Consider the following 14,917-nt stretch of genomic DNA (forward strand, 5'->3'; position numbering starts at 1 on the left):
CTCTAATAACTCTACTACTATCTTTTACGCAAGGTTCTCTTTCGAAAACAAAATAACTGTCAAATAATTACAAACTGCTTAAACACTCTTAAAAGAAAAGCGAAAGATACCAAAGGGACATTCAAACTCAAAAGTCGAAAAATAAACTGACAATGCCATGGTTAAAAAAGAAAAACACTAACAGACAAACAATAGTACACATGACACAACATAGATGCTTTCTCTGAATGGTTATTTGAGTTTTTTGTTTAAACATTAAGGATTTTTTAACCTCACTTATCATTGTTTAAAGCTGATCATAAGTAATTGTTCTTTCAGTAGCAGGTACATTAGACCGTGATCGTAATTGACTAGGATTGTCAGTTTTACTACCGAAGGTCTGTGGTTCTCTCTGTGCACCCTAGCTTCATCCACCAAAAAACAGAAATGGCCACCACAAAATAGCCAATAGTGCTAAAAGTGGCATTAAATACCAATAAAGCAATCAATCAATCTTTTCAGTATTGATTTCTAAACGAATTGTGGCAACAGATTCATACGTATAAAAGAGCCATGTAAACACATCGGTGATTGTGGGTTAAAATGTAAGGGACTTTTATGTTGATAAATGGTTAATCTTTATAATGTATCTCCTCCTGCAATTGTCCACTTGCAGCTTCACCAAACTTATATATCTGAATTTTCCTGGTGAGGTTTAACCCAGAATGTGCATTGAGCACAGCAAAAGTCTTAACCATTATTGTTAAACAATTCAAGAATGATGAGCGATTTAAAAACATTCATAAACGATTGAAGTTTTTTTGACATCACTGGATTTGATTTCAAATGAATATCTTTTGTTCATATCTTTAATGATTTAAAGAGAATACGATCCGCATGTATTAATAATTTAAAAAGTATATGAATTTATATATGTTGTATAAGTATGTTCATATATAGATAACTCGTTACGTATATAATGTGTGTTTAAACTGCTTATTTCTCTCAGACATTTACACACCAATTTAAGGTAGGTGTTTAACTTCCTTTAAACAAAGACATACTAGAATACTCGAGAAACTCACGCATATTTATATTTAAAGTAAAGTACAGATCAGCAACAGCTTGTTTTGACAATTAAACATTATCAACTGATTTTAGTGTCAGCTGCCTATACTGTCGATGCACCTGGTCTCGATCCTTTTGGAGGTCATGTCCTCCATAATTTTATTATTTGTCTTTTTAATCTATTCATGAGAATTCAACATCGCTTAAATACCATTGCCTAAATAATATTTTTTAATGGATTAATTAAGAGAACAGACAATACACGAATATTTCTATAAAAGCTATTTTCTCCAAAAAACAAATGAATTGAAAATCGTTATATCACTCTCAGTTTGAAAATAAGAAGATGTGATATGATTGCCAAATGAGACAACAAACCATCACAGTTTATTTGACGTAGATGAAAGCAAATATAGGTCACCGTATGGTCTTCGGCAATGAGAATATATAAAAGTACCCAACATGACAACATGTAAAACAATTCAAAAGAGAAAATTAACGGCCCGATATTTGACAAAATAATAAACGAAAACACTAATATGTCTTAAAGTTACCATCGATCCGATTAATTTAAATTTTTCTCACTTTGAACAGACACATACATAATGTGGTAAGGTAAAGCATATAAAGCAGAGAAGCAAACCAAAAAGTTTATCTTTTCTCATTTTTACAACAAAAAACAAATCAAATGATGAAAATAGTGGTTATATCTTCAATGTTTCTTGATCAAATAAAGAAACTGGGCTTTTGTCACTATTTTGCGACTAAAAGGGTTCAATCATTATTGAAAATTTATTACGATTTGAATTTATTGCCCACATATGATCATTACAATAATTTGCATATGTTACCTGACATTCTACCTGATTCATAAGGTTTATATGCTCAATTTGTTAAAAAAAATTACCCTCAATCGTCCATAGAAAAAAAATGACGATATTTTAATATAATTTGCCTTCGATAAAAATGCAATCGTTGTTATGGTATAATTTTTTGTTACTGCATAGTAGCCCATGTCGCTAGGCTTTATCATTCTGTTGTTGTATGTATAAATTTGCTCTATTGACAAAGAATTACCATGTCATTATGTCATAATCAACACATAATGTGTGAAAATGAAGAAAAAAACCGATTTTATACGGTTTTTCTTCGTTACGCTCATGTATTTTCTAAATATACGGACTTTGTAAGAAGGGACGTGCTCTTTACACAATTTCTGCTCTAACAGAATTATGAGAAAAAAACGACTGCAATCGACACTGCATAAATTTTACTTGTGTATTCCAATGACCATTAAAGTTGATCACTCCATCAAAATAAATATCTTCATAGTATGATATGTGTATTTTTCCGTTAGGTATATTTAGTGGATTTGACTCTACTAATTGCGCTGAATAGTTCTGATTTGTATAAAGACAAGAACACTAGAAATATGAGGGAGACGATGCCAAGAGGGCAATCAAAATCTATAGGTCAAGGAAACCCATACAAAATCATGGTCAAAAGAAAATCGACAAAAGGACAAACAACAATAACACACAACGCTTCGCAGGAATGGATAAGAGATTGAGATACACGAAACTCACTAAACACGGGTTGAACTCAGAACAAAGTGCGGCATATTTCCTGCCAATACAAAGGATATTTCTTTCAATACATATATTCAAAAAGTTATGAGGCAACATGTTTACGCTTTTTTTTTTATAGTAATAAAAATAATTAGATTTGTTTCCGTATTGAGTCACGATAAATGAATAATTAGAAATAAAATATGTTTTGATAGAACAGAAAGTAAGAAGATTATTTCCTTATCAATAAAGGTTTCACGAATATATTTAACACTAAGTAATATAACTTTGCACATATAATTGTTAAATTAAATTATCTATTTCAATAGTACTTATTAAAAAATGCGACAATCGTCTTTATTTTTTATATATTATTACATATAACGAGATGAGATTTTTTTACATTTATTCTGAAGTCTAATGCAATCCATGGTAGTAAATAAAAAAAAAAAAAAAAAAAAAAAAAAAAAAAAAAAAAAAAAACAGTTTAATGATGGCAATTTTGACAGGAAATCGACCGTGTACCATTCATGATCAACTATGTGAAAATGAAAATAGTCGAACATTCATTTGTAATATAAAGAACACTGATGTATGAAGTACATGATCCACCTCGTTTTTGTCATTTGCACACTTAATCTGTATACACTGTTGCCAAACTGCAATAGACCTACGACACTATTATAAAAAATAAACATTTACACGAACCAAAAAATTGATGTACGATTACGAACAATACTGCAATCCAACTGTAACAAAACGGAAAATAATCTCCTTGTTTTTTCCGTTTTGTTGTGTTGTTCGATAGCTGTCTCATTGACGTATCCCCTACATATCTATTTGTCCTAACTAGAAGTCAACATATGGAATTCAACAATAGACAAGTATATTTACTAGATGTAAAGCTCAAATTCAACCATCACACAGACAAGATGTTAGAGAAGGAATAGTTGCTTAATGATTTTTTGTTGGTCCACCATAAAATATGCATCAATTTGAGTGTGAAGTGTGAACTTTAAGTTCAATTTAATATTTTATGGAAAACCGCCAAACCGCCAATATACTGGTGATGGTGTCATGTATTTTTTCCTCTGACGTCTGTACTGAAAATTCGTTATGCAAAGATTTATCCAAGACATTGGAAGAAATAGTTTTGACAAAATATTGTGTTTAGATATATTTACAATTTACAATAAGACAAACTTACTACACATTTACTTTTGCATTCTCAAAACTAATCATAGAATTCGTTTTAATCTATGCTATCTATAATATTAATTTGTTATCTTTGTGTCCTGTTTAAATGAATTAAATAAATTATTTTAGAAATAGAAGAATAACAGAGGGTCATGGGAAAAAGGTGATACCGCTAAATAACTTACAAAAGTGTAAGCCCATATCTCTATAGCATCCAGCGACATGGATGCATTTTCAAGGAAATTCTAACTTGTAATTTTTACCTTGCTTTAGATAGAAACATACAGAATGTGATTGGGTTTAACAAGTTTGTCTGCTCTCAGCCATTTCCCTTTACCTGAGACTGCGTTACAACATACATTAAGAATCAATTCAAAGGCTTTCGAATCAGCACATCATTGTTTTTTTTCTATTTTGAGAATTTTGTCATAATATTGTATTTTTTTGTCTTCTCTTATAATTTGTAAAGACCTGAATGGTTTAAAGCAAGTTTAGATTTTAGTATGGTGAACGTCTAATAATCAAGGACCGTATTAAAACATTGATGATTCTATTCCTTGTAAATTTAAATTGTTGTATCTCTTATACATTAAAAATTAAATCGAGTATTTTGATAAGAAAGTACGTGACATCGTTGTCATTTAAAAGATATATACATTTATGTCCTTGCACATACAATTTGTAAACCAATTGATATATATTTAAATATTACCTACTTGTTTACTTTGACAATACGACAATAGTTCGACCGTCTTTAACCTATATCTATGTAAAGAGGACGTTATTTGTTTTTTTTATTTTAAAACATTTATTCGAAATAAATGTAATGCAACCAGTAGTTACAAAAAAGGAAGCACTCTATCGATAACAGCGTTGAATAGACAAATAGATATTTCCGTATGTGAGTAGTCAATTTATTATTTGTATATGCACAATTCATGATCTATTTAAAATTGAGTGGGAAAAGGAGATTATTAATAAGGTAGGAAAAACGGTAAATTCAATATCTATCAAAATGGGTTTAGTCGTTTTCTAAACCTTATCTACATGAACTTTTTTTTAAAATAAACTTAATTCAATTGTATTAATAAAAAGTAAAATAACAAAAATACCGAACTCAAAACGGAAAGTCCTTTATAAAATGGCAAAATTTCATATGGGGACTGGTGGTATACAGGGATGAAAAATCAAACGTTTTGATAGAAATTAATTACTTTTGTAGAACATGCAGACACACCAGCAATGTACCGTTGTTTGTACGGAATTTTTTGAAGCTTAGGTATCCAATACAAACAAGATGAGTCCTTAGATTTGCTGTTCAATGTAATGTTCATTGAAACCATGAAGGACTTTTGATTCGCCAAAATCTCATCCTTGTCAAATGATATGTTTTTATATGTGGGATTACCTGAGTGCTCATTTATTCCGAATTATATCAATAATAGTTTTATATTACTTAGACATCAGTCAAATATATACACAAAACAACAAAAGCGTATAGATGTCTTTTTGGCTTTTTATATTGTTTGTATGCTGTCTCATTGACTTATATCCTACATATCATTGCATTCATATCTAGAGATCAACATACGTTCTAAAACAATACACATGCAAAACTATATGTAACACATGTCAAGCTCAGAATCTAAAGAAGTTATGAACAACTATATCGATGATATACTTCCATTTTTAAACCATAATTCCAAACTAAGATCGTCTGTTCAGTAATTATATTGAAAGAGAGACGAAAGATACCAAATAAATATTTAAAACCATAAGTCGAAAACAAACTGCCAATGGCATGGCAAAAAACGAAAGAAAAAAAAACGAAAAGATAAACAACAGTACACAAACCACAACATAGAACATTGATGAATTCACATGGCGGTTTATGGATGCATATTTACTCAGTTTTTGTTTGTTACATTGCTTTGTGTCCTTTCAATCCATTTATGAGATTTAAATAGCGATAAACTACCGTTGCCTTATTCAAGGCTATTATGAATTTTTTGTGAAACTTTTTATATACTTATATTAGAATTCCTTCCATAGTTCATGCGTATTACATAGTGTTTCTTGCTTGTTACTGTTTTAAGCAAAACATTACACCTGTACATAATGTATCTTCTAGTAATTATCATCAACATACTAACAAGAGTTTGATATATCATTTAAAACTATCATTATTAACATCAGTATTACTATTCATGAATTCAGACTTATTTAACATGTGCTTTCGTTTTTTCATTATTTTTTTCTTGCGTGATATAGATAAATTAAATGTTTCTAGTTTTACAAAAATCTTCCCACTTAAATTGTACTTTATGGGTTCAAAATACACACAGTTTTATTTTACCATCATGAAACTATAATTTATTTCATGATTTCAGTAACAAAATACGTAATTTTCTTTTTATTGACAATATGACTGTAAAATAATAGTTTTTAACATGCTCAACGATATTCTGGGTTTTCAGTTGCATATAACATTTTACAAAATATACAATTATATTGTTTTTTTCTTTTTTGGATATATCTATCTGCATTTATCACCACAATACTGAATTGTAATGGATCATGAAAGTTTAAGTACTAATACTTCCAAAATTGTTTCTTTCCATTTGTTAATTTAGTGAAACAATTTGAAATACTTAATTGATTGATCCATTGGTGTTTAACGCCACTTTCAGTACTATTGTGCTATTTCGTGGCGGTCAGTTTTTACTGGTGGAGGAGTGCCCGGAGAGAACCTCCGAACTTCGGTAGGAAAATTGACAATCCTAATCAATTAAGATTGGAGTCGAGCGCAACTGCAACGTGCGAGATTCGAAATCACAACATCAGTTTTGACGTAAAATGTTTAAATGCACTTAATAATTGTTTTGTCTTTGTGAAAGACAAGAACATTTAAAGTAGTTTCCTTTTTTAAATTAAAGCAACGTACTTAGTTTTTGCTCTGTAAAAACTAATATCAAATGAATATTAGATTGACAAAAAATAATATTTTGAAAATCCTTGATACAATAATACCCTTATGATAGAAATTTCCATCGATTCAAGCCTATGAATCTACTACATACACAAACATAACATACTATTCGAAATTGTGAAAAATCTAACCAGAGTAGTAGTAAAATATTATTATCAGTTAAAGGAAACATTACAACAAGGGAGGGGATATCAAAATGAACTGGTCAGGATGGTTATCAAGTGTAGTGTCAATTGCAACTATTATGATATGAAGGCTACATATTACCGATTGTCAGGATTCATCAAGAAAATCCCATTGATAAACATATTCACGGTACCTGGAATATATGTCTAGTTCGTTTTAACAGACATATATGTGACACAAAAATGTTTTGTGAAGTTTAATATTTTGTTCATAATTATTTTCTTCCATTGTTGGAGATTAAAGGGGGAGGGTTGTTTTCGCAGGAAATACGATTTACCAATCTACTTATTTCTGTGTCAGATCAGGTATTTGTCAGTGCATGTCATGGTTTCTTAACGTTTATGATATACAAATGAAGAGATAGACAACTAAGCATCACGCATCAAGGAACAAAGTTGTGAAAAAATTACAGATCACTGAACTTCCTTCTATAATGTGTAAAACCATAAAGTACAGTAAAATATAGAAGGCGCCGGGAATTTCAAATGTGATAATTCAAAAGAAAAAACCAATGGCCTGAATTTTAATAATAAACGTTAACAAAGTATGGCAGGCAGCAACCAATGAAAACAATTCTTTTTTGGTACCCGATCTTTTTTGGTACCCAGGTTCCTATCTTGGGACAGACACATGCAACATGCTATTCTGTTTATCGTGATTGTGAGCGCTCAACCTCCCTAGCCTTGGTGTGACAACATGAAATGAAAATCAGTTAAAAAGGATTTAAATCATGACTGCAGGTAACTAGGTTTCAACCACCATTTTTTTTTCGGAAAATGATTGCACCATGTCAGGAATATGACAGTTGTTTTCCATTCGTTTCGTTGGTTGATATAGTCGAGCGTTTGCTTTTGTAAGGTTTTATGGACTTTCCCGTTTTTATACGACCGCAAAAATTAAAATTTTTTTGGTCGTATATTGGTATGACGTTGGCGTCGTCGTCGTCGTCGTCGTCGTCGTCGTCCGGCGTCTTACGGCGTCGTCCGAAGACACATTGGTTTTCGCACTCTAACTTTAGTTTAAGTGAATGGATTTTCATGAAATTTAACCATAAGGTTCAATACCACTAAAGGAAGGTTGGGATTGATTTTGGGGGTTATGGTACCAACAGTTAAGGAATTAGGGGCCAAAAAGGGGCCAAAAATAAGCATTTATGTAACTTCCAGACAATAACTTGTGTGTAAGTGTATGGATCCCTCTGACATTGTACCACAAGGTTCCATATCACAAAGGAAAGGCTGTAATTGATTTTGGGGGTAATTGCCTCAAAATTTTAGGAATTAGGGGCCAAAAAAGGGGCAAAAAACAAGCATTTTTCTAGTTTCATGACAATAACTTGTGTGTAAGTGTTTGGATATTTCTGAAATTGTACTACAAGGTTCCATATCACAAAGGGAAAGCTGGAATTGAGTTTGGGGGTAATTGCCCGAAACGTTTAGGAATTGGGGGCCAAAAAGGGGCCAAAAATAAGCATTTTTCTAGTTTCCAGACAATAACTTGTGTTCAAGTGTATGGATCTCTCTGAAATTGTACTGCAAGGTACCATACCACAAAGGGAAGGCTGGGATTGAGTTTGGGGGTGATGAATCATAAGGGGGTTCAAAAAATTGGGGGGGGGGTTTCTTTTTTTTTCTTTTTTTCCTTTTTTTTTTCTTTTAAAATTTTCCATTTTAAGTTGGTTATTTCTGATTTATATTTAAAAGCAAATAATAATGATATGGTAGGAGATACACACCAAACAGGATGTATAAATTATTATATAATAAGTATTGTGCAATAGCAAGAAATTTTCAATTGCACAGTATTGCACAATAGCAAGAAATCTTCAATTGCACAGTATTGCGCAATAGCAAGAAATCTTCAATTGCACAGTATTGCGCAATAGCAAGAAGTATCCAATAGCACAATATTGCGCAATAGCAAGAAATTGTCAATTGTACAGTATTGCGCAATAGCAAGAAATATTCAATTGCACAGTATTGTGCAAAAGAAGATACTTCGTATAAATTGCTTATTTCTTGATCAATTTCAATGGGGTTTTATTCTTGAATTCTTGGGGTTCTTCAATATGATGAATCTACCCGTAACCATGTATTAAGTTTTTGGATTTTGGGCCCCGTTTTTAAATTGGTCCACATTGAGGTCCAAAGGGTCCAAAATTTAACTTTGTTTGATTTCATCAAAAATTGAATTATTGGGGTTCTTTGATATGCCGAATCTAACCGTGTATTTAGATTCTTAATTTTTGGTTCCGTTTTCAAATTGGTCTACATTAAGGTCCAAAGGGTCCAAAATTAAACTTAGTTTGATTTTAACAAAAATTGAATTTTTAGGGTTCTTTGATATGCTGAATCTAAACATGTATTTAGATTTTTGATTATGGGCCCAGTTTTCAAATTGGTCCAAATCGGGGTCCAAAATTAAACTTTGTTTGATTTCAACAAAAATTGAATATATGGGGTTCTTTGATATACTGAATCTAACCATGTATTTAGATTTTTGATTTTTGGGCCCCGTTATCAACTTTGTCCACATTGAGGTCAAAAGGGTCCAAAATTAAACTTTGTTTGATTTCATCAAAAATTGAATTCTTGGGGTTCTTTGTTATGCTGAATCTAACCATGTATTTAGATTTTGGATATTGGACCATAATAGGTGAATGTCCAATTTAAAATTTTTAAGTTCTTAGACCACATTCATTCTGTGTCAGAAACCTATGCTGTGTCAAATATTTAATCACAATCCAAATTCAGAGCTGTATCAAGCTTGAATGTTGTGTCCATACTTGCCCCAACTGTTCAGGGTTCGACCTCTGCGGTCGTATCAAGCTGCGCCCTGCGGAGCATTTTATTTAAAATTGCCATGGAGTTCTTTATATTTGTCAATACGTATTTAATTTTGAGTTATTTAATCTAAAAATGGTATAGTTTTGTCTTCTCTCATAATTTATTCAGACACAAACGGTTGAAAGCAAGTTCGGCTTGTGCTATGGGAACTTTTTAATCATTATATACTTGATCTGTTTGGACGTTGTTTCGGTTTAATATAAATACTTCCTTTTTCAATTTCATCTTTAAAAGAAAAGTAGAATGTCGATCGATTCTTTTCTGTCACTATGAAGATCATATGTTTACCAAGAAATTTGTAATTTTTTCTCAACATTTACAATACAAATTGTTGAGTTAAATCTCTATAAAAATTAGAAATCAAATCGAGTGTGTTGATAAAAAATACAAGTCAGTCAGTTATATATTTGTCATTTTAAAGTTTTAACGATGACATATACACATTTCTGTACATGTCCTTACACATAACAATTTGTAAAATCAATGGGTAATGTAAACACTACCTACTTTTTAACTTTGACAATGGTCTGGTCGCCTTTTATATATCTATATAATAAGGACGTAAATTATTTTTTTATTCAATTCTATACATATTAAATGTAATTCAATCAATAGTTACAAAAAGGAAGTACTATAGTGATAACGATTTTTGACAAGACAAATTAGTATACCCGTATGTTAATAGTAAATTAGATAACTTTTATATGCAAAATGTATGATCAATTATGAAATAAGGTAAGAAAATGCGATGAATTCAAAATATATCAAAATTGTTATTGCATTTGATAATCTCATCTGTATGTATAAAAAAAAACTCATCAAATATTCCAGGCTGATAGTTTGGTTGGCCATACGTGCGTTTTGTCTACATTAGACTTATCAGTTACGCTCGAACCATAACAGTTAGAAGACCAAATCAGTACGAAGTATTAGAGCATTTAAAACCAAACATTCCGAAAAGATGTGCCGCATTCGGCGCAGGCAATATATGCCTGAGGGTATTAAAACGTTAGTGTTTCGAATGACTTAACATTTTATAATCTGTTATTGAAAATGAACATATTTAATAATATTTCATGTCAATACATAAGTGCTGAATACTGACTACGTACTACGAGAGGTCTATTTTAAATGTTTGAGTGCTGTCTTATTGACGAATTCCTTAATATACTACGATTCGCATTTAGAAATATTGACGTTTTTAAAGTTCTGTAGGTCCTCAACATATTCCCACCATTTCCATTCCTTTGAGATAATGTTTTACTAAGATTTTCTGACCATTCATTGTAAAATTTAGATAAAAGACTGTCTTAGAGTACATTTTTAACAAAGGGTTTATCAACATTTTCGGCGTCATACAGGACCATTATATCCATTAAAAATTGCTGTTGGATTCTATAGTTCCAGTTTTTACATCTACGTGCGTTCAAGCTACAAAGTTCCTATCAATTGAAAATATTGAAGTTAAGTCTATCGCAGTCCATGTTTTTTAGTCTCTACCACTGGTTATTAACACTGTTCCATTGTTTCACATTATCTGGTATTCATACTGAGTCACCGACTATCGCCGTGTCGACCAACACCCATAAAAAAGCGAATCGGTTTATTCTGAACAGCGTTAGTACAGGAATAGCAGCTCCACGGCTGATAGTGCTCAAAACCGTCAAATCGTAAAGTTTGGAAAAAGAGCGAAACGGAAAACCTCCAAATGCTTTCTGTTTCGATATCAAAAGTCCTAAAGCTCTGTTGGCGGCAGCTGCAACATGTTTAGCCATTAACTGGTAGTCCAAATGTTCCGACACTACAGGTCAAAGATATGTATACTTATCGACTGTTTGCAAAGGTATATTTCCACATTTAAAAATCGATGCAGATCTTGTTGAGAAATTCGGACGAAAATGTACGACATTTGACTTGTTTCCATTTACTTTATTGTTGGCCCACCATATATTCATTAAATCCAATACAATTTGTAGTTCGTTTTCAGATTTTGCAAATAACACTAGGTCGTCAGCATATAATAACACCGAAACTTTTTTCCGCCAATGTCAACTCCTTAATTTTAAGATGTTAAATGAATAGCAAGGTCATTACTGTAACAGTTAAAGAGTAACGGCAATAAACAGCCTTGTTTCAGGCAACAACTCGCATTAAACCAGTCTGTTTTGCAGCCATATATATGCACACAACATTCCACACTTTTATACAGGGACAGAATAGTGTTATATATATTCCTTTGAATAACAATACTTTGAAGTTTCCGAAATCAAATGTTACGATCAATACAATCATATATCGACAATCGGTTACATTTTCTGGTTTCAATAATTGATGTTAGCGATGTTACATGATCAATAGTGCTGCGTCCTTTCCTGAAACCGTTCTGAACATCACATAAAATGTTATTTTCGGATTCACATGCAGTAAGTTTCTTATTCAACAATGACAATAAAGTTTATAACATACAGGAACCAACGTTATCCCTCTATAATTTATCGGATCCCGAGAACTTCTTGTAGACGATTTAGGAACAGGGTTTATAATTCATGTCGCTTAAATCTCTGGAATATTCCTGCGAAAAAACATTTGTTGAAAAGCTTAAAACTAGGTTCAACCCACCATTTCTTTTTTCTTAAAATGTCTTGTACCAAGTCAAGAATATGGCAGTTGTTATCAAATAGTCCGTTTCTATGTATGTTGGCGTTTGTTTTTGTTGCAGTTCAGTGTTTCTATTGTTCCGTTGTTTTCCTCTTATAATTGATGTGTTTCCCTCGGTTTTGGTTTGTGACCTGGATTTGTTTTCGCTTAATCGATTTATGACTATTGAACAACGGTATACTACTGTTGCCTTTATTTAAAAAGTTCAGATGGTATTTCATCCACACCGACTGCTTTGCTCATTTTCAAGCTACGGACTGCTCTTTGCACTTCATGAATACTTGTTTCATCATTTAGGTCATTTAATCCTCCATATTCAATATCCGGTTTGTGAGTTCCATTGAAGTTACCGATGTATTAATGTCATCGCTTGCATTTAATAAATCACATAATGCATTTTTCCACTCTGAAAGTACACTGACTTCATCATTCGTTATTTCTCCTTTTGGTAATTGTACTTCCATTGAAATTAGTTTACGTCGTTCTTTTCCAACCCCGACCGGCCAATTCTTTCCAGAAATCGCGTTAATAACCCCTTTCCAGATCATCAATTCTTAACACTTTATTTCTCCAATAATGTCGTTTTGCTTCTCTGCCAAAGTTTTTCCTTTTCATAATGAACACATTTTTAAACTCGCGTCTATTCGACGTAATCTTACACTTTACCACGTCTTTCTCCGCTTCACAGACTTTGTTCCAAAGAACCGTAAGACGATCAGACCACCTAGGTTTCTTTGTGCGCCTCATTTTGGTACTATGTCCATCTTGTAGTTTCACAATTTTGTAGTCTAGACAGTCGTTCATTTCGTTTTTTTATTTTTATATCTAAAACAATTCTCATACAATTTGTTGATGCCATCATAATTCACATTGTTCATGTCCAAATGTAGAATAAAATCCTCAATTTCTCGTAACCAATTTCAAAAAAAAATAATTTAGGAATGCTAGAAAAATCTAACTTTTTCACTAGTGTTTCTTTACTCTTGTTTACAACATGAGACTTTAGCAATTTGTCAGACCACATATTCCATATTAGAAGAATGGTTGGGTTTGGAAACACATTGGTTAACTGAATCAAACAAATTGTAGGTTTTCTGTATAAATATATAGTAATCGCAACCTCCTATTGAAATGTAGATATCAAAACAAATTAAAGATATAAGTTTCAAGAATTAGTGTTTTACTAACAGCCCTTTAACTTTTGAAGAAAGTTGTGGTTTTTGAAATATTGTGGCCTAGGGCATTACGTAAGGGAGTATGCCTTGATAATCTCAAAAATTTCCCCTCGTTTAATTTTTCTTATCTTTGCGCTATTTAAAAGGTAGGGGTTCATGTACCATCTGCCAAAGTCTTGTTGAAATTCATCGTTGCATTTTAGGTTTAGGGTATATTGAATATGATCAGTTTTGGAGTACCCTAAAAACGTATGAAAACACTTGTAGGTCTGTATTATCGTAAGTTTTTGCACATGTTCTCATTACAAATACCCATGACTGTTCGTAGTAGAAACATAAAGTAAATCTGGAATGTTATGGTAATATTTGTAGCCTGAATGTAAATAAATGGTTGAAAATTATTGAATAAGTCGAAATTTCTGGCCAGCTCAGATAACACATTTATTTTGCAGAAAAAATGCTATCGTTTAATTCCTGCAAAAAATTGCTGAAACAATTATTGTTCATAAAACTATTCTTTTTAATCAAAAACCGTCTGCAGTCTGCATTTTTCGTGTGTTCTTGAGTGAAAATTGTATTGTCCCAATAATAACTGAACTCAAGTTTATAAGAAAAAACAGCAATAATCAGCAAGGGACGATTACCTTGGGACGAATTGACATATCAACTTAATAATAACGTTGGTTTCCTTCCAAAAGACTACAAAATGTTTCTTGTCATCGAGTCAACAAACGCTTCATTCAATGTTTTGATTGATTGATTGATGGTTGCTTAACGTCCAGTGGCAAATATGTCATGTATGTTTAGGACGAGACTAAATTAGCAAAAAATAACATAGGTAAAAGGGGCCGTCTGGGGTGAAGGTCGGGGAAAAGATGGTATATTGGATAGGGTCTGAAATTTAGACTTGCAACAGACCACGTACGGACACGTCAAAGAGTTGTTGCAAGGGGTTTTAACGTGCAAAAAGCGTGGCACTCTCTTTACACGATGCATCGGATTTAACGTCCTCTTTCTGGACTGGTCGTGGCTGCGTACTTGTGCATCCTGCACATCCAAACTGACCCCCCTTTGGAAGAGTTCTACTGTCGGTCGGAAGAAGACGGAGAGTGACCATATTTCTAATCTCCAGTTACCCTTAGGAAGTCAATGTTGTGACAATCTGTCACTATCTAATACTATCATTGTGTTAATGTAGGTTATCTGTTAGCATTAGATTGTACAAGGATGAATGTTCAGATTATATCTCCT

General features: G+C 32.2%; 1 long non-coding RNA gene across 3 annotated transcripts in view; it reads left to right on the forward strand.

Moving 5' to 3' along the window:
• The first annotated feature begins 968 nt into the window (after positions 1-968).
• LOC127725839 (uncharacterized) overlaps positions 969-14,917 on the forward strand; it is a 33,653-nt gene continuing 19,704 nt past the window's right edge. The window contains exon 1 of one of the 3 annotated variants that reach the window (XR_007993222.1): positions 969-1,009. This is a non-coding gene — a long non-coding RNA (uncharacterized LOC127725839). The other 2 variants (XR_007993220.1, XR_007993221.1) reach the window with 2 other exon arrangements.

Source organism: Mytilus californianus, unplaced genomic scaffold, assembly GCF_021869535.1.
Source record: "Mytilus californianus isolate M0D057914Y unplaced genomic scaffold, xbMytCali1.0.p SCAF_15, whole genome shotgun sequence".
NCBI lineage: Eukaryota > Metazoa > Mollusca > Bivalvia > Mytilida > Mytilidae > Mytilus > Mytilus californianus.